At 43.2% G+C, this 21,527-nt stretch overlaps 1 protein-coding gene across 2 annotated transcripts in view; it reads right to left on the bottom strand.

Moving 5' to 3' along the window:
- Window positions 1-21,527, bottom strand: part of LOC117777648 (E3 ubiquitin-protein ligase Midline-1-like) — a 57,099-nt gene that overhangs the window by 29,866 nt on the left and 5,706 nt on the right. The window contains exon 1 of one of the 2 annotated variants that reach the window (XM_034612459.1): window positions 9,356-9,609. The exons of the other annotated variant lie outside the window; for it this stretch is intronic. The gene's annotated coding sequence lies outside the window, so the exon portion shown is untranslated. Of the gene's footprint in view, window positions 1-9,355; window positions 9,610-21,527 lie in introns of those variants that run through there. 2 annotated transcript variants of the gene reach the window in all.

The following is a 21,527-nucleotide window of genomic DNA, read 5'->3' on the forward strand; positions in this document are numbered from 1 at the left end:
TTTTCTCCGCGAGAAATCCGCTTAATCACTCGGAGCGCAACATAATTAATCACGTGGGGCTGCAGAGTGCGCTGTCGCTCAGTAAAAGCTACACAGTGATGCTTTAATGTGCAACCTTGTTTTCCTCTGCAGTCCATTCCTGTACACAACTGTCAGCCGAATAATACAAACAGCAGACGGCATTTTACCCAAGCTGAGAAAGTAGAGAAAAATAAAGTTGCTGACGATGCTGGGGGAGTTTGACGGTGATGGAGCTGTGACAGGTTCCTGCCTGACAGGAGAGGAGGGAAAACCTGAAGGCCCCTAAACAATAAAGAGAATAACTCCACACACATCCAGGAGAAGACAAACACACGGACCTAAACCCGTGCTCCTGCGTACACGTGGTCACACAAATCCAGATTGGCAGGTTAGACTAGGTGAAATGCCTGTCAGCACACCATAGGTGACACTATTGAACCATGCACCGAGGTGACAGAGGTGTCACTGAGGGGAGGAAGGAGAGAGGACAGCTGCAGAGTGGGGGAGAACACTGGGGGAGGGGATTGATAAAAATCCAAGCGAAGTTGTTTATTTTCCCACCATCGCTCTGAGCATCATGACTGTCGGAGCTGCCACCGTGTGCGAGAGGCTCATCTCCTGCGTCAGTACCGATGTTCTTCAGCGGGGGGCAACACAAAGCTGAGTGACTAGGGGAGGAATCCAGCACTGTGTTCTTCCTCCTCCTTTTTCCATGCAACTGCTGCATGTGAGCGAAACGTTACGTTTCTTTTTTTGGTGTTTACCATAAAATAGAACAAAAAAATAGATTTCTGCTGCCATCGTTTACTGTAAACTAAAAAAATGTCCGTTTCACATCACTTAAAACTGTGAAATGGCTTGAAACATGGCTGCAAGCTTCTCAAAACCAACCTGTAATAAAAAGGAACATATTTTCAATGACTGCACACTGTACACCCCCCCTACACATTAATGCTCTGTGCCTTGTCTCCTCCTCCTCCCCCCTGGGCCTACACCTTCACCTCTCTGCTCCCACAATCCTGAACACATTTTACCCATTTTCTCACACTCAATTTAGAAATTCATTTTTGAAGAGAGAGAGGTTTGGAAGAGGAAGAAGAGGATGAGTTTTCTGAACATGTGCATCACATTTCTGTCAATTCAAGAGTGTGACAGGCAGTTTGAAGAGGAGGATGAGATCGACCATCAGTCAGCTCCACAAAAAAGCTGCCAGCCACAGGCTCAGCCCCGCAGCAGCCAGCATGTGGAGAAATATGTCAAATAACCCTGAAACTGAATGGTCCTTTTGCCCAAGGAATGTCCAGCCTGCAAGGCTGCCAATCTGATAGGAGGCAACCATGTTTGAACTTTTCATCCCGGACCCTAATTTGGAGGGGCAGCATGTTTTTGGAGAGAGGTTGAAGGAGATGGACCAAACCCATTTACGTGCATACTTTGGGGTTCTTATCCTTGCTGGAGTTTTCAGATCCAAAGGGGAATCCACAGAATCCCTGTGGGATGCAACAATATCTCTGGAACACGTCCAGATTACTGCCAGGTTTATCTGCTTTGATAACAGTGACGACAGACCAGTTCGGCAGCAGAAAGACAAGCCAGCTGAATTTCCACCATTCTAGGTTGCGGCCAGTAGCAACAAAAAGAAACGCTGACATGTGTGTGGACCTTAGATGGACAGGAAGACAGAGTACACATGCATCAAGTGCAAGAACACTTCACATGTGACTGAAATCTATAAAAAAGTGATTTAGAAAAAGACATAATGGTTAAAGCCCCACCAATTTATCTGCTGACCAATAAAATCGTCCGATACGAGCGTTTGACATTGGTACCAGCATGTATTCCGATATGAACAAAATTATTTTACGTTTTATGGTTAAACTGTAAAATATTGAACCTCAGGTATGTTTTTTTTTTGGCACAAGGGTTTGTTAAGTACCATATTTTAAAAAAAAACATAAGAATATATCGGTATCAGCAATGTGTTATCCCCCATCGGCATCAGAGGTTGACAGAAAATAAAACAACAACTCCGTCTTGCAGCTTGTAACCCTCTTAACGCTGCGTCATGGAGTCACTGTGACATTCCCCACACAGACAGCAATATATTCAGGTGTGTGTACATCCCCTCATCCCTTCAGACAAATCCATCCCTCCCTCTCTTTCTGTCCCTGGCTGTTCTTATTTCTCTGCCTCTGACTGTAACAGGGGTCAAATGCTGCGTCTCTATTTTGATGGTTACAAATGTCATTGCCCTGATGTTGCTCTCGGATGCCTGGTGGTTTTTGTTTGGAAAGAAAACTTCCCGGATGGTCTCTGATCCGTAAATGTCAACAAAATAACCTTTTCAACTGAACCTTTTTTTAAGAGCTGCGTCAGCACAAACTCCAACGTCACTTTTGATGATTTGAAGGATGTGCAATGGCTCCTAAGTCCATGAGAACGACTAACGAATGACATTATCCCCGTCTGACTTTTGATCTGTCTTCCTGTTTGTATTAGGGGCGACTCCCCCTCCCCCATTAGTCTGTCGCTCCACTTCTAAATCTTTTATTAACGTCGGGTCCAAGGAGGTTGTTGCTTTTTTCCACTCACAGTTTAAGCTGTTAAAATTTTCATGGGAGCTCTTTCCATCCATTTTCTATAACTCATTCAACAAGAGCACCAAAAAAAATATCATGTTATTCTTTTTATGAAATGGGGAATAAAATGTGAGTCCTGCAAAATCCACAGAGCTGCACTTTATGCTGCTGTTCTGTGGATAATTGTGGGTCTACTCAGTTTCATATTCTAATGATTTTGACAGTGAAAGCTCTGGACTATGTCCTCTTCAAATTTTGCTTCGGGGGGGAATTTTTATTTCATTTCCGTTTCGTCGAAATTAATATTTCAGCGACGCTATCGCTCAACAAATTGAGCTGAAAAAGTTGTGCTTCTCTGACGGGAGCCATTGGCTTTCCAGATCCCCTCCCAGTAAATGACATGACATGAAGTCACTCAACAATAATTCTAGTAAGCAGGAAAAAAAAAGAAAAGCTATTTAACCCCCCAACCACTCTCCACTGCCAAAAAAAAGAGAAAAAACACATTTGTGTGGGTGATGTGAGCGGCTGTGGCAGTCCACGGAGTAGAACTGAGAAGTAGGTCATCCCTATTGACCTGGCTCACATAATCATCATCATCTGTGTCTGTGTGTCTGTGTGTGTGTGTGTGTGTGTGTGTGTGTGTCACTGTATGATTGTGCTGTTCCAATTCTCGCTTAACTCACAGGAGCTGAAAGAAAGCAACTGCAGCTGAGGGTAAATACGACAACGTCTGCCTGTCAGCCTTTCATGATGACACGTTTTGTCGGAGAAAAAAACGGCACTGGTGCAAAATTCGTAATCAAAACCGTGTCTGAAATATGACGACAGCTCCAGCAGATCTAACATCACAGGTAATTCTTCGCAGTAGCTTGCCAAGTTAAATTTGTACATTTTACTGCTTCAATTTGCAGCTCTTTGCAGTTACATCAGACATCTTTAGTATCACATGATTAAACCTGCTCACAAACATCTCCGACTTTCACAATAGGGACATGCAGAGTAAGACCCGGTGCTCAATTATTCACATTTTTATGAAAAAAACGAAATAAATTATTGACATTTATTTATGAATTATGGAACCCACTCTCTACCGGTGTGTGTATGTGTGTAATATTTTTTTTAACTCCCCTGTTTCTTCAACATCAAAACCTCCTGACACCATGTTTACTCAAATCTGTCACAGAATTTTAAAGATCAACTCCACTGCTTATGAGATTTGCCATTCACAAAAATCATAATCTGCTTTCGCAGCAGCAGCAGCGGATAGCGCACGATGACAGATTAACCCTCGACCTCGCGGAGTCGGCGAGAACAAGTCGTCTTTTCAGGGTCGCGCTTTCCGTGCCGAGGCCGCCGCACATTTCCCCTGTAAATTGATTTTTACAGAAAGAATATGTTCACCCTGCTGCACAGTATGTGAAGATGCAGCCATGCTTAAGGAGTGCTGACATTTCCCCTCGGCAAAATATTATACGACAGCATTACAGCACTTCCAGGCAAAATATTTGTCTTGGCCACTGCTTGCAGGAAGCACATGATAAATCTTGCAGTGCTTGTGCTGGAGGACATTCATCTCATATAGTCCACAATATGCTGGAGTGCAGGTGCAGGAGCTGTGCGTCCAATTAGGACAGAAAACGATTCTTGGGTGGAGATGCTGATGCCCAAACCTAGAGCTGAGTGATAAAACAGCTGAGAGCTTTAGATGTCAAATTCAAAGGAGAATTAGGTTTCAAAATCTCTCATCTTTTCACATCCCTCCCTCCTCCTCCTCTTCTTCTTCTTGTTTCCTCTCCCCTACCAACTCCCCATCTTCCTCCTCCTCACCCTGTCCAGTGTGAAGCTGCACTCTCTGGGTCGTTAATAAGTTAACAACACTAACTGTTGACACACACACACCCCCACACACACACATACTGCCTTTGTCTGATTCCAGACACCCTGCCATGTTGATCCCTAATCCGCTTCCTACCACACTGGCCGTGACCAATCACAGCCTTTCATGTTCAGAAAGCGGTCAGTCACACCTAACAGGATTGGCTGGTTGTAGTCCGGGATGCCGAGGCTATTAGTGATAATGATAAAGGGTGACATTTGCGATTGCGGGTAGTCGTCGGCCGTGTGTGTGTGTGTGTGTGTGTGTGTGTGTGTGTGTGTGTGTGTGTGTGTGTGTGTGTGTGTGTGTGTGTGTGTGTGTGTGTGTGTGTGTGTGTGTGTGTGTGTGTGTGTGGTGGGCTCTGTCTGGGATCTTGCTTGTGTGACCCAGATCAGGCACATTGCCGCATTTGAATTAGATGTGATGTTTAGGGGCTGGAGTTTATAGGGCATAAAAACAACAAGTCCGGTGTCGTCAAGGACATATTGCGACGGGGTGAATGCTCTTCACACCACCACACACACACACTGACACACAGAGCAACACACTCAACACACAGTGACGTCAAGGTCAAGTGGAGAAAAAAAAAAAGAAATTATCGAGCTGGTTAGCGGTGCAGGAGCAAAACAAGGGGGAAAACCCTCCTTAGGGTTATTAACATTTCATTTTCCACTCTTCAGTTAGAAAACAAATACAGCATTGTCCCAATAACATATCAAAATAATAAGTGCTACAACTTATTTCAATGTGGAACTCAAGTTGAGGTTCACTATATAAGTAGAAATATACACTTGTAGATATATACTTTTATATATATATATATACATTTAATGAATCAAGGGCCAACTTTAAGTTATTCTTTGATGTATTAAACATATTGCCAAGGAAAGCTTACAGTAAAATATAAAGTAAGGATGTGGAAGGAAAGAAACTCAAAACCAAAAGTTAGACTACCCTACCTTTCCTGAAAAAATATCCTCCCCCTTTTCCAAACTTCTGTTTCTCCCTTTTAATTAGTATCCTGTCCCTTAATGCTTGCTGTAGATTGATTAACTCACCGCACTGATTGAATTCACTGTCCTGCAACAGATACTCAAAGTAACGTGATGCACTTCACTTTTCTGGCTTTTCTTCACAGTGAAATCCCACTTGTGGTCCATCACTCACCAGAATGTCTCCAGTTAATCTCAGTCGGTAGCATCACATCGGCGGTGGACAATGACTGTGGACTATAGTGGCATCCGATCTTGATGGTGGATCATGATCTTGCTGGCTGCTGACCATAGACTATGATTGCAGCAGGACTGCTTGATATATAGTATTTCTCCTCAGATACTCGACCATTACTGACAATAATCCATCAATTCATTGACCTTCAGTTATGCTTCAAAATGTTTACCCTTATCAATGCTGCAAATACCCTTATCTTGATGATGTTCTCCTTTACACTTGACATCTATTGCACTTCTGTCCGTCCTGGGAGACGGATCCCTCACATGTGGCTCTCTCTGAGGTTTCTACCTTCTTTTTTCCCTGTTAAAAGGGTTTTTTTTTAGTAGTTTTTCCTTACTCTTGTTGAGGGTTAAGGGCAGAGGATGTCACACCCTGTTAAAGCCCTATGAGACAAATTGTGATTTGTGAATATGGGCTATACAAATAAAATTTGATTGATTGATTGATCATTAGGATGATGGAGCATTCATGTGGAGCTCTATTCACTTTCAACGCCCCACAAATTTAGATAACGCCACGTTGCATCATCAGCGATTCCAAATCGCATTAATGTTTCCTGCAAATTATGAGCTTCGCGATCAAAGAGTGGTTTTCCTCCAAAGTGCTTGACTATCATCGCATCTATGATTTGATGTTTTCAACTTGCAAGTGGCCTCAGAGAGCTGGTGGAGCGGAGGTGTGTGAAGTTATGCGACTGCACCCTGTCGAGAAACCTGTTTCTACTTCTTTTACTATGTGACCACAGTTTAACCCGAACATGCCTGATATGACCCCGCTACCCGACATCACAGAGGATATTGTATGTCATAATGCGTAACACATGGACAGCATGGGAATGTGTTTACACTTCCACGGGATCTCGCACATTCTGAGTAGGGACGGTGACATTACAGGGCAAAGTGAGGCCTCACGTGATCTGTGTTTACACGAGAGGGGAGGGTATGGAACCTACTGCTGAACTTTCGAGAGACTCCAGAATGAAGTGACCCGACTTTACATCCGTCGGCCTGCAGCAGATTAACAAAAAGCCCTGGATGCATATCGAATGACCGCGGCATTTCTTCAGACTAACAATCTGAGACAGGAAAGTAACTCAGACTAAGCAGTGGCTGACACCTGCGAGGGCAGCACTCTCAAAGAACCGCTGCGACTGTAATAGGTGATATTTTATCAAGCTTTCAAAGGGAGGGAGCTTTAGCTTTGTGACTTTTATTGATGGTTTTATTCGCACGTCCCTGCAGAGCAAAATGTGATTTCAGCAAGTGGTCAGTGAGAAAGCCCCAGTGCATGAAATATGACGCACAAAGCAAACTCTTTACCGTCGCTCTTTTGCATTCAAATGAAACATTTGGAAACTTCTGCTGCAAATTGTGCAAGAAGTCAGTGTTATATTTATAGCTCAAATGTAAAAACTCTTGGGTAATACCTCACTCAAGATTTTGTAAAGTAATCTCGACGCTTCTGACAACTTTAAAAGAAAAAGGGAAAAGTTTGAGGAACCACTTATCCTCTCAACAGGCCTGCACAGGCTGCCAAGTCTCGCTGAGCCCACTGTGCTCATTGTCACAATTTCTGAAGTTCCCATGGCAACATCACACTCTCATCTTCTTCGCTTGGTGATTAAAGAATGCACTGGGCTGAATAAAATGAACTGAAGTGGAGTGGAAATAAGGGGTGTACGTAACTGAAAAGGAAAAGAAAAATCTGGTCCGTCCTTTTGGAGGATGTTTAGACAGCAATTAGTAGTTTGCCCCCGAAGCCTCTGAAGTGGGCGGATGCTGACGCTTTGAAGATCAAATTAACCAATTAGAGAGAGATAAGAGCCTCATGTGTTATACCTCCCCATTCTGTGCTATCAGCAACAGGCTGCAAAGTTTTCCTGAAATCATCCCCTTGTGATTAAAAGCATCAGCACTCACACTGCTCTGATTCTTTATAAAATCAAGAGAGCACCTTTTTTTTTAACCTCCTACTGCCAAGATTGCACAAACTGACAGGAAAGGAAAAAAGACAATGCTGCCTTCACAACATTTGTCTGCAAGGTTCCCACAGTCGATCTTCAGGTTAGAGGGGGGGTGGGGACATGCTTTTCTCAAGGCCCTGACAAGCGTGTGTGGGGGGGACAGGAAACGAGACGGCGACAATACTATTGTTGCTATATCGGTCGACACCGTGACAACCGATCAGACAAAGCCTTTTTGTACTTCCTCGTCTGCACATGTCAAAACAAATGCGGGATAAAGCAAACTGCAAGTGTACAACTGAGCAAAAAGATAAATAAATATAGATGCATTTTGAGGAGTAAAATCTAAAGAATACTTCTATTAAATTCAAAGTTACACACTCATTCATTAAACTCACACTGTAATGTGCAGTTACAGTGACCTCCCTCCCTCCACTTCCCCATTGTTTCGTAGATCAAACGCTGAACCTGGGTTTCCTTCATCCCTGTGACCCAGAGCAGGTGAGAGGGATCAGCAGTGTAGCGCTGAGCCTGTGGCAGCCAGCTGTCACACACACACACACATACACACACGCCTCAGCACACACGCCTCAGCACACTTGCACACGCATGCAACGAGGCGTCCTGGACGTGCCCGGCACACAGGAGATGCTGTGAAATTTGATTTACCCTCTGACCTCCGGAAGGCTTTTAAAACCAGACACTGACAAAAGATGTAGGGGTTGCATTGGATGTGTAACTATTACAAACAGAAAATGTTGTAAAAAAGTGGCATGTGGCAAAATGTGTCCCCCCCCCCCCTAGCTGTTTAACTAAGGCTGTCAAACGTCCTTCCTCCTAAGTGCAAAAAAGACCAAACATCCGAGACCTTTAAAACCACTCACGCTCGCTCCTAGCACTCAACTGCACATTCACACGCACGCACACACACACACACACACACACACACACACATTTTAAGCATCCCTCAAGGCACCGTCTCCTGTCTTTATGTGTCTTGGGCTTCAAGCAACCACAAAAACGCACAAACACACACACACACACACACACACAGTGGCTTTTGGAAATTGGGTCACACAAAACAGACTTTCACACGCAGCACAGTCATAGCCACCCACTAACACATAAACACACACACACACACACAATTCCATGTGCTTTTTTTAGGTAAATCATGTCATAATAAACACTGAATCCATCTCTCCTTTAAATTCTGCTTCAGTCAAAGTCAACCACACGTTTTTAGGAGACCAAAGCAAAAAAGAACAAAGTTTCTGTTGATCAAAAGTTGCTCAGAGCTCAAATAATGACATATTTAAACCAGCCAGAATTAGACAACTCATTCATCATCATATAGAGCAAATGGTAAAAGCTGAAACCCCTGTTCTAAATGTGAATTCAGCAACTGCTCCTGCAGAAGTTCCCCCTCAACCATCATACACATGGCTCCACAACACTTATTGGCTGAGTCCCGAAAGCCACTGCTCTATCATTATCATTCCTGTAATGCTGGCACTCAACTCTAACGCTCCTCGTTTCCCCACTGTGAATAATTTCTGAGTTGAGATGGAGGGTGGAGGCAGACGGGAATCCCCCAGAGAGACGCTCGCAGACTTTAGGTAAACTGCAAAGAAAGAGGAAGAGAAAAAAACACATCCCCTCCTCATCCTCCCCTCTTACCTTCCACATGATTAAAATCCCATCATCCACAAACAAAGTGAAAAAGAGAGGAAGAGTGAGAGAGAGGTGGGGGGACGGACGGAGGCTATCTTTGGCTCCCTCTCTCCTCTGTGGGACGCAGCAGCGGCGGCGGTGAGCAGCGAAGTTGGGAGTCAGCGAGGATGTGGATACACGTCTCTATGGCTGTGTCATCACCTCATGACATGTTTCCTCCCCTGCCTGTGTAAGCCTTTCCACCCTGACCCGGCAGAGAGAGAGAGAGAGAGAGAGGGGACGAACTAGTGCACCGCCCCCTCTCTCTCTCTCTCTCTCTCTCTCTCTCTCTCTCTCTCTCTCTCTCTCTCTCTCCATCTCCCCGCCTCTCCTCCCCCTCCTCTCTGTCCATCCCTCCCCTTCTGTTTCCCTGTATTCAAATCTGCCAGTGGCCTGCCCTGCCTCTAAGTAGGCCAATCACTGAACCAGTGCGGGTGGAGTCTGGGCCGCCTGTGTGCAAGTGTGAGCTGGCAGTCACATTGTGTAAGTGTGTGTGTGTGTGTGTGTGTGTACTTGTCCTTGCTTGCATGCATGTGTACTGGGTGCATGGACACAATCTGCCAGCCGGAAGCCAACTTACTGTACGCGTGAAATGACCTCACTGTGATCTTCGCCCCTTTTAACTTTTTTATTATTCCCCAATGTCTGGGCTAATAACGGCCGATGTCTCTCGTGCCTATTCACACCGTCTCCTATTCACTTCAACTGAAGCTTGCACCAAGCATGCATCGCTTCTGTCCGTGTAGCTTGCTAAACTTTGCCCGGGCAAAATGTGCACAATCGACTGATAGAAATACTGATATCTGGAGATGGAAAAGGCAAAGTTCACGTGCGATACGTGCAAAAATCTTGCTTTCACACACTGCAAATCTGAACAAAACCCAGGGGGGTTCTGACAAAAGCAAGCAAGTGGAAAAAATACAAGATGCAAATCTTGTAAGACGGCTTTGGAATGCACATTTCTAATGACCGGGAGTCACATTTCTGTACTTTTTATTCAAGCATCAAGGACACTCCTCTGACCGAGACCTTGTATCAGTCTTCCCTCAAACTCCTGGTCTGGCAACAAATAAGCCTGCAATCATTTTGCCGAAGTGACACACTATTATTGGGAATGGCAGAGTTTCGGCATCACTGCACATTGTTTACAGTTTGTGATCTCTTTGCCCGCTGTTTATTCACCATCATTTCACAACTGTGACTTCACAGCCTTGTTTGCAGGGGCTGAATGTTAGAGGCACAACACAAATGAGTAACATCCACTGATGCGAGTGTGCACGCCGTAATATCTCACATGGATTGTTCATTACAAGGCACAGTTCTACATCACTTATTTTATCAAGGCTACAGCAACGTCATGTAGTGCTCACCACTCTCAGGTTCTCTTTTGAAAGCCTTTAAATGCAGGGAAGGCTCCTTTTAGCTGCTGGAAGGATTCTAATTTGAAACATCTGTTCAGATCATTGACAGAAGCTTGTTCTGTGTTCACATCATATCATCGTTATTGTCGTAATACGTTTGCGATAACTTCTAAGTCATAATTATAATAAATAGTTAAAGGTTCAGTGTGTAAGATTCAGGTGAAAGGGATCTAATGGAAGAAATTGACTATAAAATAATCTTAGTGATGTTTTCACCAGTGTGTGATCACCAAAACTGTATGAATTGTTGTTTTCTTTACCCTAGAATGGCTCCTTTTATATTTAAATACTTTATATTTACATTAGGAGTGGGTCCTCTCTAAGGAGGCCGCCATGTTTTTTACAGTAGCCCAGACTGGACAAACTAAAGACCTTTTGACTTTTTATGACAACTGAAGGCTGCCACAGGTTCTCTTTCATGTTTGGAAGGGAAGGATATTCGGCTGCAACATGCAACTTCACCACTAGATGTCACTTAATCCTACACACTGAACCTTTAACTCAAAAGTGACACTCAATAGTTTGAAAACGAAAACCAAACAAACATGATGTATATGATGTTACACTGCCAATACGCATTAGTGTACTTCAGTATCATATAACACGAAACCTGCCATTAAAGATACAGAAGGGAACATTCCCGAAAACATTTTTTTTGTCATATTTGTTAAAAACTGTCACTACAGTCAAAATAAATAATTATGTGACTGCTATCATGTTTGGGATAGTATAAAAGGGCTCTGTATGCAATTAACTCATGAAAGATAAGAGACACAATCCATCTATTTCCACTTTGGCACCCGTGATACATCGTCAGTGGCCGCCAACCGCCTGCTGTCTCCCCCCCTCTCCCTCCACCTTAAAACTTCCATTTGTTTTGGCCACTACCCATAAAAACAACCCCCCCCCCCTTTTTTTTTTAACTGCAGCCCTCAAGCAAAGCAGCTTAAATTAATCTCCAAGATGCAAGTCAGTCATTTACCCTCCCACTGGAGACACGCCGCTCTGCAGACAGACAATCTTTGATCAACATGCCTAAATTCATCAGCCGATGTCTCGTTGGGAAACAACACCTTCCCGTCATGTCTGATACGCTGTCCACGCTGCTCTAGAGCCACAAATGGGAAACTTATTGTCCCAAACCTTGAGTTAAATCTTAACAGTCCATGTGATGAGGAAGCTTTGAAAGCCAGCTGCTATTGGTAGCTTGATTCCAAATAATCCCTAACATTTGCCCTAGGGGAGTGAGTCATGCAGTGTCGAAAAGGATTCTTACTCTGCAAAGAATTGTTGGTTCAATTCCATCCTCCGCCCTGGCTGTGCAGTCAGGACTTTTTATTTTTATTTATCTGCTTTATGCATCGATTGACAGTGTTGATATATTCCAGAAAGCTTGAAATGCCAAGAACTGACAGATTTATATTAAAGTGATTGTTAACTCCCATACGGTCACTTAATATGAGCTTTTACAGTCGGGGGCCCAAAGATCTTTCAGAGTATTCAGTGAAAAGTTTCAACACAAGTTTCAGCTTATGAGAAACATGCTACTTGTTTATTAGCGCAGATGTAACAGCGATGGCATTTTTCATGAAACAGCTTGTGCCTTCAATATGTTTGTGTATAATATTTAGACATTTGTGTATTTGTGTAGGGGTGTGTGTGTGGACGCTGGTGGGATTCTGGCCGTGTGTTTCTAGGAACTGGAGTGGGATCATTTGAGGTGAAGTGGCTGCTAAAGAATGTTTTTCTGGAAAAGGACGAGGGAAGAGTTTCCACCTTGGGTCAGTTCTCAGCAACGAGCGAGACAGCTAACGTTGTAAATCCTCTCTACCGGTCAGTCAGAATGTTAAATATTATAAAGGCGCACACACAGTTTGTAGTAAAACAGAGACTGGAGGTCAAAGGTCGGTCACTTTCTTTCAAAGTGATCCTTTCAGAATCAGCCAGACTATTTTCAAACATTGCTTGTGATTGCTAAAAGGATGGTTTTAGTAGGTTATGGTGCTATATGTTGTGTAATGGTGGCTTTTTCAATTTTAGTCTCAGTTATTAGACTTTCATTAGATTTTGAGCATATATATTAATATATGCTCAACTTGTTAGCCTGTGGTTATGACTCCTGATTCCTGTTTTTGTTGGAGAGACTTGCTGCTGCTGCTGTTTGGTTCATTTACATACCTTCTCATGCCTGTCAGTGTTCAGAATTGTTTTGCATTCTTATCTCAATTGTTAATCTAATACTGTCATGTAGCTCCTGCCAAGAGTAGGTTAAGTCTTGTGCAGCACCAACATACTTAAACAGTAAGTTCAGTTAAACTCTTATTGATTTTTCATAAGCTTCCAGCGTTTTGCAGCCTGCTACTTAACATTTCGGGAGGATATTTAAGCAAAGAGTTAGTAGTGTCATCTCCACTTGAAACAGTATAACACAAGACGTCCAGATCCTATATGTTCTCTGGCACAATAACTTTTGTACCTCCAGGAACTAGACATGGGTGCAGACTTAATATAATAATAACACTTAATCCATCCTAATCCTTATTGCTCGACTCTTAACATATCGTCACGTACATAAATAGCTGCTCTATTGTTACTGCCTTACTACTTTGTAATGTTATCCCATTATCCTATTATCCTTTTGAGCTGTCTGTGTCTACTTCTGTCTCACTCTTGTCTGTCATATATTTTAACCAGTGCAAAAGAATTGGAAGGAAAAATATGTAAATCATTTTTATCTTTTAAAATGTGGGCAAGTATATAGTAAGACACGTGCTGCAGATTCAGGAAACATAAACACAATGAATAAACATGCAACAAGAACAGACAGCACAACAAAATGAAAAAATGCTGTGAACAATGTTTTAGTCGATCCCAGTCTGACTGCAGCTTTTTCCAGGCGTCCTCTGCCACCATGCCGCAAAGTCGTGTGGCTGTTTTTCACCTTGAACTATATGTTCCCATCTTGCCCTGGGTGATATTCCAATGAGCTAATGACATTGTGCAAATACAGACAGAGGGTATTGAGTTCAGAATGATAATGACTTCATTTCCCAGGCACAATGGACACATTGGATGTGTGAGGAGACGATGACTCGCATTCAGCACAAGTTACTACTAAAATAAAAGAAACAGCAAATTTATCGAATGTGCAAAGTGTAGGGAATCTTGAAACTTCTTAATAATGCTCAGTAAAGTCAAAATATATCTCAATTCCAGGGCAGATGAAAAAGGAAAAGCTTAATTTCCCTTTGTGCTGATGTTACATAAAAAAAACATTTTTGAGCAGTTTTGTTCTAATCTTCATGGCTTTGGTTTTGTGCTTTTCAAGAAACTCCCATTTGAATTATGCAATTCATCCAGCTTTCGTGATTTTGTCAAAGCTTTACTGAGAAATCAAGCACGGAGGAAATGACGATTAAAGCTTTGCTATTAAAAGACAAAATCGCCGTTTGAACCTTTTTTTTTGCTGCTGCATTTTCTGTCGAATAAAGAAGGCAAGAAGCAAACTTTTGACTCCACTTCCAACTCTCCCATGACCGCTCTGTAAATTTAGGAAAGCTGGCCTCTACTTTTCACTTTAGAGAGGTCTTATTTTTAACAACCAAGAATGAGCGGAATGCGCTGAAGTCTGCCTCTACTCTCATGGTGAGACCATTACGGGGATAAAGCACGACAGGGTTATGACCGAGACCTTTCGCAGAGGGCACAGACGCCGTGGGTAGCCTGGGGTTTTTTGTGGGATTCGTACCACACATGTGCACTTAAGACACGTGACCGCCAACACTTTGATATCTTGAACGGCTCTCAGTCAACCTCCCAGGTGAAATAAACCCAAAAGTACATGCCCTGTAGCCTGTCCAACAATGCAAAGTCAGCATTCTCCCACACACACATTAAGATATACACACATGAGCTTCATCAGCATATTATCTCCCAGAGGCATCTTTATGACTGAGATATATAGTACCTTAAAACCCCCCCGGTCACTGATCACTGTCTTGGACAGTACATTAGATATGCATTCATATTGCATGACTCATGGGACGCTGGGAGATATCCTGCAGAGCCGTCCGTACATTTACTAAGTGCGATCAAGCCTCGCTGCCCCGGAAAAATTGTGTGTGTGACCTTTTTTAAAGCACCTTCATGGCCAGAGCGAAGAGTTTTTTTTCCTTTCTTTTTGGGAAATGTCAAACACATTTCCCCTCACACTGACCTCTGGCCTTCAAAAGCGACTTCACGTGCAGGCTTTAAAGGTCTGCTTCCAATTAGCGCCGAGGAGATGTACAGCCGGTACCGGCCGAGCGGAGACACGTCAGCTGCTTTGAAGCCGCAGTTTGTCGGGATTAGGTGTCGGTATCTCAGAGCGTGTTGTGCGAGTGTATTCCACCGTAGCGTCTGTGAGTTATCCGTCTCCGTCAGGTGACCCCGGTGAATGAGCTGATCTAATCAGGGAGAAATGAATACCCAGAGATGGCCTGAAAACAGATTTTTTTTTTTTTAAGAGAGGACGAGAGGGAGGAAGACAGACGGACAGATTAAGAGATTTGGAGCAGGGAGGAGTCGGGAGCGGAGGAGATAAAGAAGTCTAAGTGATGAGCGTTAAAATGTGGCTGGACTCTTTCTGGTATCCAGAGTCGTCGTAAATCGAGAGAGAGAGAGAGAGAGAGAGAGAGAGAGAGAGAGGAAAAGTGAAGTAATCTGAATAGCTATAGATGCAACAGGGGTAACTTTTTTCTTGTACTGCTTCAAGAGCGCGGTCTTTCATATCGAGAGCATTATAACTTAATAACATGTTCAGATTCGGTAATGCTTTCCCTAAAATCCTTGCTCTCCCGTACAAAACTGTTGCCACACAAGCGTCCATGTGCTTTATTTTGACTCCTTCTCTCAGATTTCTGCTATTGCTCGTGGATTTTCCTGAAATCACCCTGTCATATTGACGGCCTTTACTGTTGGCACGTTCACTTTACCTCTTGCAGCGGCCGTGGGTTAAGTTCCTGCACTGTCCTTCATTGCTAAGCTTCCCCCTTTTCCCCTCCCCATTTCACACTTGAACCGTCCATGTCACTAAAGGTGAAATAGGAAAACAATATCTCTAAAAAAAAAAAAGGATTGTGTTTAATTCTAGCAGTGTTACCTTCTTCAGATTTAATTGGTATATTCGTATTTGCTGCCCGGGAGTACATCCATGATAATGTGCTTGGTGTTACTTAAGCTTAGTTATGTGAACACCGTTGCCAGGCAACAAATAACACAATGGATGTTGACGTGCTTCTATCATGTCTGAGTTTTCAATGGGAAAAGCACCAACAGACGAAGAAACTCGGCTTCTCAAGAAGCAAATGTAGAGAACACAGAATGTATATAAACGAAAACATGTCCCCACTTCCTCCCATTGTTCAAAAATGAAGCCATCTTGTGCTTTTAAAGTAACATGGAGCCACAGACTGTTCAGTGGTGATTGTGGTGGTGAGGCGCATAGGACGTTTTGGCAGCAACAGTATATCTGAGTGTCAACACAAAGTTTTGAGCAGGAACAGAGTGGATTCGTGGTTTACCAGGGGCTATTTGAGAGCCAGGGCAAAGGTCGCGATGGAGAGCGTTTGTAAAAATCTATGTGTAGAGAAGAAGTAATGCTCTCATACATTGTCACTGCATGAATCAGCAAAGCTAAAAAACGTGTGTGTGTCCATGCGATCATGTCTATCCGTATGCGAACTGACAAACATTCCCTCAAGTGCCAGCCTTGAGCCTCTCTGAACGAACAGGACAGAAAACATGGCTCCCAGTCACCGTGAGTCAGGGAATCAAACAGAGGTCGGCGGATCAGCTGAAATATTTTCTAATGACTGCTGTTGCGAATATCTGCCGCGAAGCACGAGGCAGCCGAGGTCACAGCGAGTTATAATAAACTCCAAATATCTGCAGTCGTGAGCGTCTTCACCCTGTCGCCTCCTTTCAAGCGTGGCATCAAAGTGGATGTGATAGAAACATCATCATCCAGAACAATGACTGTGCTCTTGTTTGTCAGATTCCAGGGTTTGCATGAAGATAAGTGCATCCAGTAGTGCATTAGTAAATTATGCATGCACACCACACAAACACACACACACACACACACACATACGCATCTAGATCCATTGCCTGAATCTGACACATTCACCAGCAGCAACAGCTCAAGGTCATCCTCTGTCGCGCTGAAGAAATCCTCTGCAACATTATCCAGGCTAATGCAAATATGCCCGTGCACAGAAAAGCGTGCACACTCACAAAATCCTCCAGGACCTACACACACACACACACACACACGCACACATATACTCGCATGCACAAATAATCGCACGCGTACAGTATATATGGGTGTCAGTCGGCATCATCATTTGCTGTCACCAGGCCCAATGTGTCCCCAAACTGTCACAAAGGGAGTCACGTCCCAGCTTCTACGCCTCGACCCAAACCATCAGCAGCTGTCACAGCATGACCACAACACAATCTCACTGTAATCACACTCACAATCGCACAATCAATCACAAACGGCATTAAAGTAAAAGTCAAATCAAGTACAATTATCAAGAGAGAGCTTCACTGAAATGAATGTGTTAATACAGCTTCAAGTGAATGGAAGTGGAAATTCTTCATGCAAAAGTCTGAAAAGGAGAAGAGCCATATTTTATTGACTTGTGTACTTACATTATTCCAACAATGTTCAAACCAGGAGAAATTTAAAAAAATGTTCAAGGGAGCAGGACGTTTTGGTTTGGTCGGCATTTTATATGTGTCACATCAGCTTTACCAGCAAAAGACACATGAGGAAGGAAAAACACAGTCAGTTAACCAGTCCGCTGAATTATCCTTCCATTGTTTGTACTGGTCATTCGTCTTTGGACATGATTTGCACCTGAGTTGCCTCAGGTACATTTCTATCTATGCAATGGGGGGTGAAGACAACAACATGATCCCACACTGTTTCATGACAGCATTAAAATAGGTCTTTAGTGTGTTTGTTTTGAGACAAATATGTTGTTCATAAATTTACTTTCTTCAAAATAATGTATTATAAAAATCACTTGGGGTAAGGTGTCAAAAATAAAGCACTGGTGCTAAATGTCAAGTTTGAATTTCTTTATTTGTATCCTCGCCAGTGTCAAATATCATTATGAAGACCAACATGGGTTGTATTTACAATATAACATACTACAGTATAATAGGTCACAGAATGTCATGCACCACTTGGTAATTATCCCCTCACTCTCTGGAGATTACTGTCACACAGTTGTTCTTTAAGCAAATATGCTACTTCAGGCGTCACTGCATTATCTATTAAAATTCCCCCACAGAGAAGGAGCCGAGTGTATCTGCAGTATTTCTGGCGTTGAGTGGAATAAGGGTTTGATGAGGCATGAAGAATTCTCTTCACTCCTCTTCCTTTGAGCCCAGGGTACGAGCAAATCCAATTTAAAATATATTCAGAGCTCGTGGCGAGAGGGGGGGATCATTACGTTGTCCTCATGTGAAGTGCGGACATGAGAAATCAAAATGAGATCCTTAATTATGTCCAATGTATAACCCTCCAGTTAGTGCATCAACATACAGCACCTCCCGCCTCATTGTTTGCTGGTGGAGGTCTGCTACAAAAGCTAAAGTGACTGAGAGCAAACATCAGCCTCACAGCTCTAATATGTCAAATGTGAATAGATACGATGGAGAGAATAAAATCTGATCATGTGCACAAGAAATAAGACTGAGAGTGACATCATGTTGCATTCCCTTGTGACCTTTTCAGGATGGATGTCTCCAACCCAGCACCAGTGATTCAATCAGCCGAAACCTGACGCTGCTCCGGCAGGGACAGCGGTGCCTGCTGTGGGCCGGGGGAGTGCGCTGCCGGTGCCGAGCTGCAGTTTGGGTAAGTGGAACTCTGTCATTCGCAGCCCCCGAAGGAGGTAATAGGACATCGCATGTGAGGATGTTGGAGGAGCAAGTTGTTATTTTAAAGTCGTACGCCCCTGCTTGAGATGAGCCGTCCCACTGTGAAAAAAAATTGACTTTTTCCCAGGTGTGCTGAATGACGGCGTGAAGCATGAATAAGTTATAAGTGAAAGTCAGGCTCTCCGACCTCCCCCTGCTCTCGTCCCCGCGGTGTAGCGCACCTCGGCGTGTGCATGCATGTGTGTGTGAGTGGTGGGTAATGTAATGCAATGCTTTATGGACTATAGTGCACCTGGCAGTGAGAAAATATTCTGATTTATGGTCCTGCCATCAGCTGTGACAGCGAGTGCACACGCGCAATACACACACGTACACACACACACATAAAGCAGAAAGTGGGAGCATCTCACTTAGTTCAGAGTGAATATAAAAGTTTATGTATCTTCTATGGCCACAGAGAGAATGAGGGATGCAGATAACGATGGAGTGCAGGTACAAAGTCAGTGGAAGCCGGGACATTAATCAAAGGTGATGCATTTTGAATGAAGGTGAGGTGGGGGCTTGGTACACTGCGGTGGCAGTGGGCCGACACTATAAGACAGCGATGAATTATGAATGGAATAAATGATGGTCTCAGGTGGATCATTAGCGGTTTGAATTATTTACAAATTCTATTGGGCTCAGGTTTGATTTTAATAATCGTAAATCTTCAGGTTAAGTTTGTGTACGGCTTTTCAAGGTGCAAACCGTGATTCAAACTGTAAACAACAGGATTTGACTCACCTTTAAAAGTCTGGAAGAAACTTATCCGTAACTTTTACTCTTCAAGTTGTGTATGTTTGTGAATCTATTGGCCCACAAGGAGTAAATATCAAAAGCAGACACTTTTAAAAATGGTGTTATCTGAGCTTCTGAATGACGGAAGTAGGACATATAGCAGTCGTTACATCATAAATAACCATATTAATATGTGTATATACAGTATAACCATGTCTAAACGCTGCTAATTCGCTGTTGCCATTTATATTTTGAGGTGAAACTTAAATGCAGCTGGGATAATGTCCCTTTGCAAATTTGTTGGACGTGTTACATTAATTTATCATGCAAAGTGTAAAGCTTGGATGCACATCCCATGTCCCGCAGGTGGTTAAGTACTTTGTAAGGTAGGGGGAATGTCATGTTCCAATATCAAACAACTGCTGAGGAGTAACTCAACATTTTGCAGATGCTCACATGGAAATATTACTAAAGTTGTTTTATCTTAATAGAAAATAGTATTAATTGTATTTGGATTTGCAAGTTGGTCCAGGAGGTTGAGCGGGTGGTCCACTAACCAGAAGTTCAGCAGTTTGATCTCTGTCTCCTCCTCTCTGGGTTCCGAACCCCAGATTCTTCCTAAAAGCTGTTCTGACCGTTTCAAAGGTGTGTGACAGAAAGAACAATGTGTATAAGTGCTGTATGAATGTGTGTGTGAATGGGTGATTGCAAATTGTCCTGTAAAACATTTTGAGAGGTAAATAAGCGCAATATAAATAGTCCATTTACTATATAGATTCAAAATAAATTTATTTTTTATGTGTTTTATGTGCAAAATACAACCACTATATTCCAAATTTTAAAACTCCTGCCCGCTAGCATGTGTTTGTAAATGAACATAAGATGTCATCCATCCATTGTCTAGTCCAGCTCATCCTGTGCTGGGTCATTGGAGGCTGGGGTTTATCCTGCTCAGACTGGATTTTAGGCATTATGCACCCAGAACAGGTCGCCATGACTGCCTATGTGCAAATTTAAGGACAGTGGGATGGAACCAGAGCTCTGAAAAGAGATGATGCAGATCCAAGTAGAATATGAAGTGGTACTCTGGAGCTTTTTTGCTTCAAAGCAACAGCACTCACCGCTGATCCACACTGGATTCTTAACAGTTCAAAAATTCGTCGGAAAAACACCTCGACCCATCTTCACAGGCCGTGGCAAATCCGGCTTCTTGAGAGAATCAGTTGCTTGCAAATGGAATAAAAAGATGGAGGAGGTTCAAGAGGCAGAACAAATATCTAAGTATCTTCTAATGCAGTATTTAGACAGACAGATAAGAAAGCAGGCAGACAGACAGGCAGCTTTGCTGGCACACAGAGGTGCGTCCCAGGGGACGGAGCTTCTTAACGCCAATGACATTTGCTTCCAACATGGTTACTTTCCCCCTCTACGTGTCTTCTTTCTCTATCGAGCTCGAGCTGTCCCCTCAGGCCGAGCCAACACCTCGTCTCTCGTCTTCTAACATCAGCACGGATAAATACTGCCAGCCGCTGACACACAGGGCCACACACACACACACACACACACACACACACACACACACACACACACACACACACACACACACACACACACACACACATAGTGACCTCAGAGGTTTAATCAATAAACCACCCACAGCACTTTTCCAAAGTGTGGAGACATTGACTGTTTCTCTCCCCCTGACTCTCTATGTGCTTGCGTGTGTGTCTTTGTGTGTTGTGCTACTGCTCTGAAAAACAAACAAAACAATCCATAAGAACCATTAGGGTTATTGGAATGTACAGCTTTGTACGTCTCAGTACGCATTATCCGTTTGAGCCAATTGTCAGAGAAGAGTCGAGTATTGTCTTCTTCCTTGGAAAGTGCGTCACCTCTTGTGTAAAACAAATCAGTCACATTTTCTTTTCCATCAACAGTTTTTAATATAACTAGAGACCATTATGTGATGGGATCACACCAGTTACGTTTCCCAGCAACACATTGATATT

Source organism: Hippoglossus hippoglossus, chromosome 2, assembly GCF_009819705.1.
Source record: "Hippoglossus hippoglossus isolate fHipHip1 chromosome 2, fHipHip1.pri, whole genome shotgun sequence".
In the NCBI taxonomy this organism is placed as follows: domain Eukaryota; kingdom Metazoa; phylum Chordata; class Actinopteri; order Pleuronectiformes; family Pleuronectidae; genus Hippoglossus; species Hippoglossus hippoglossus.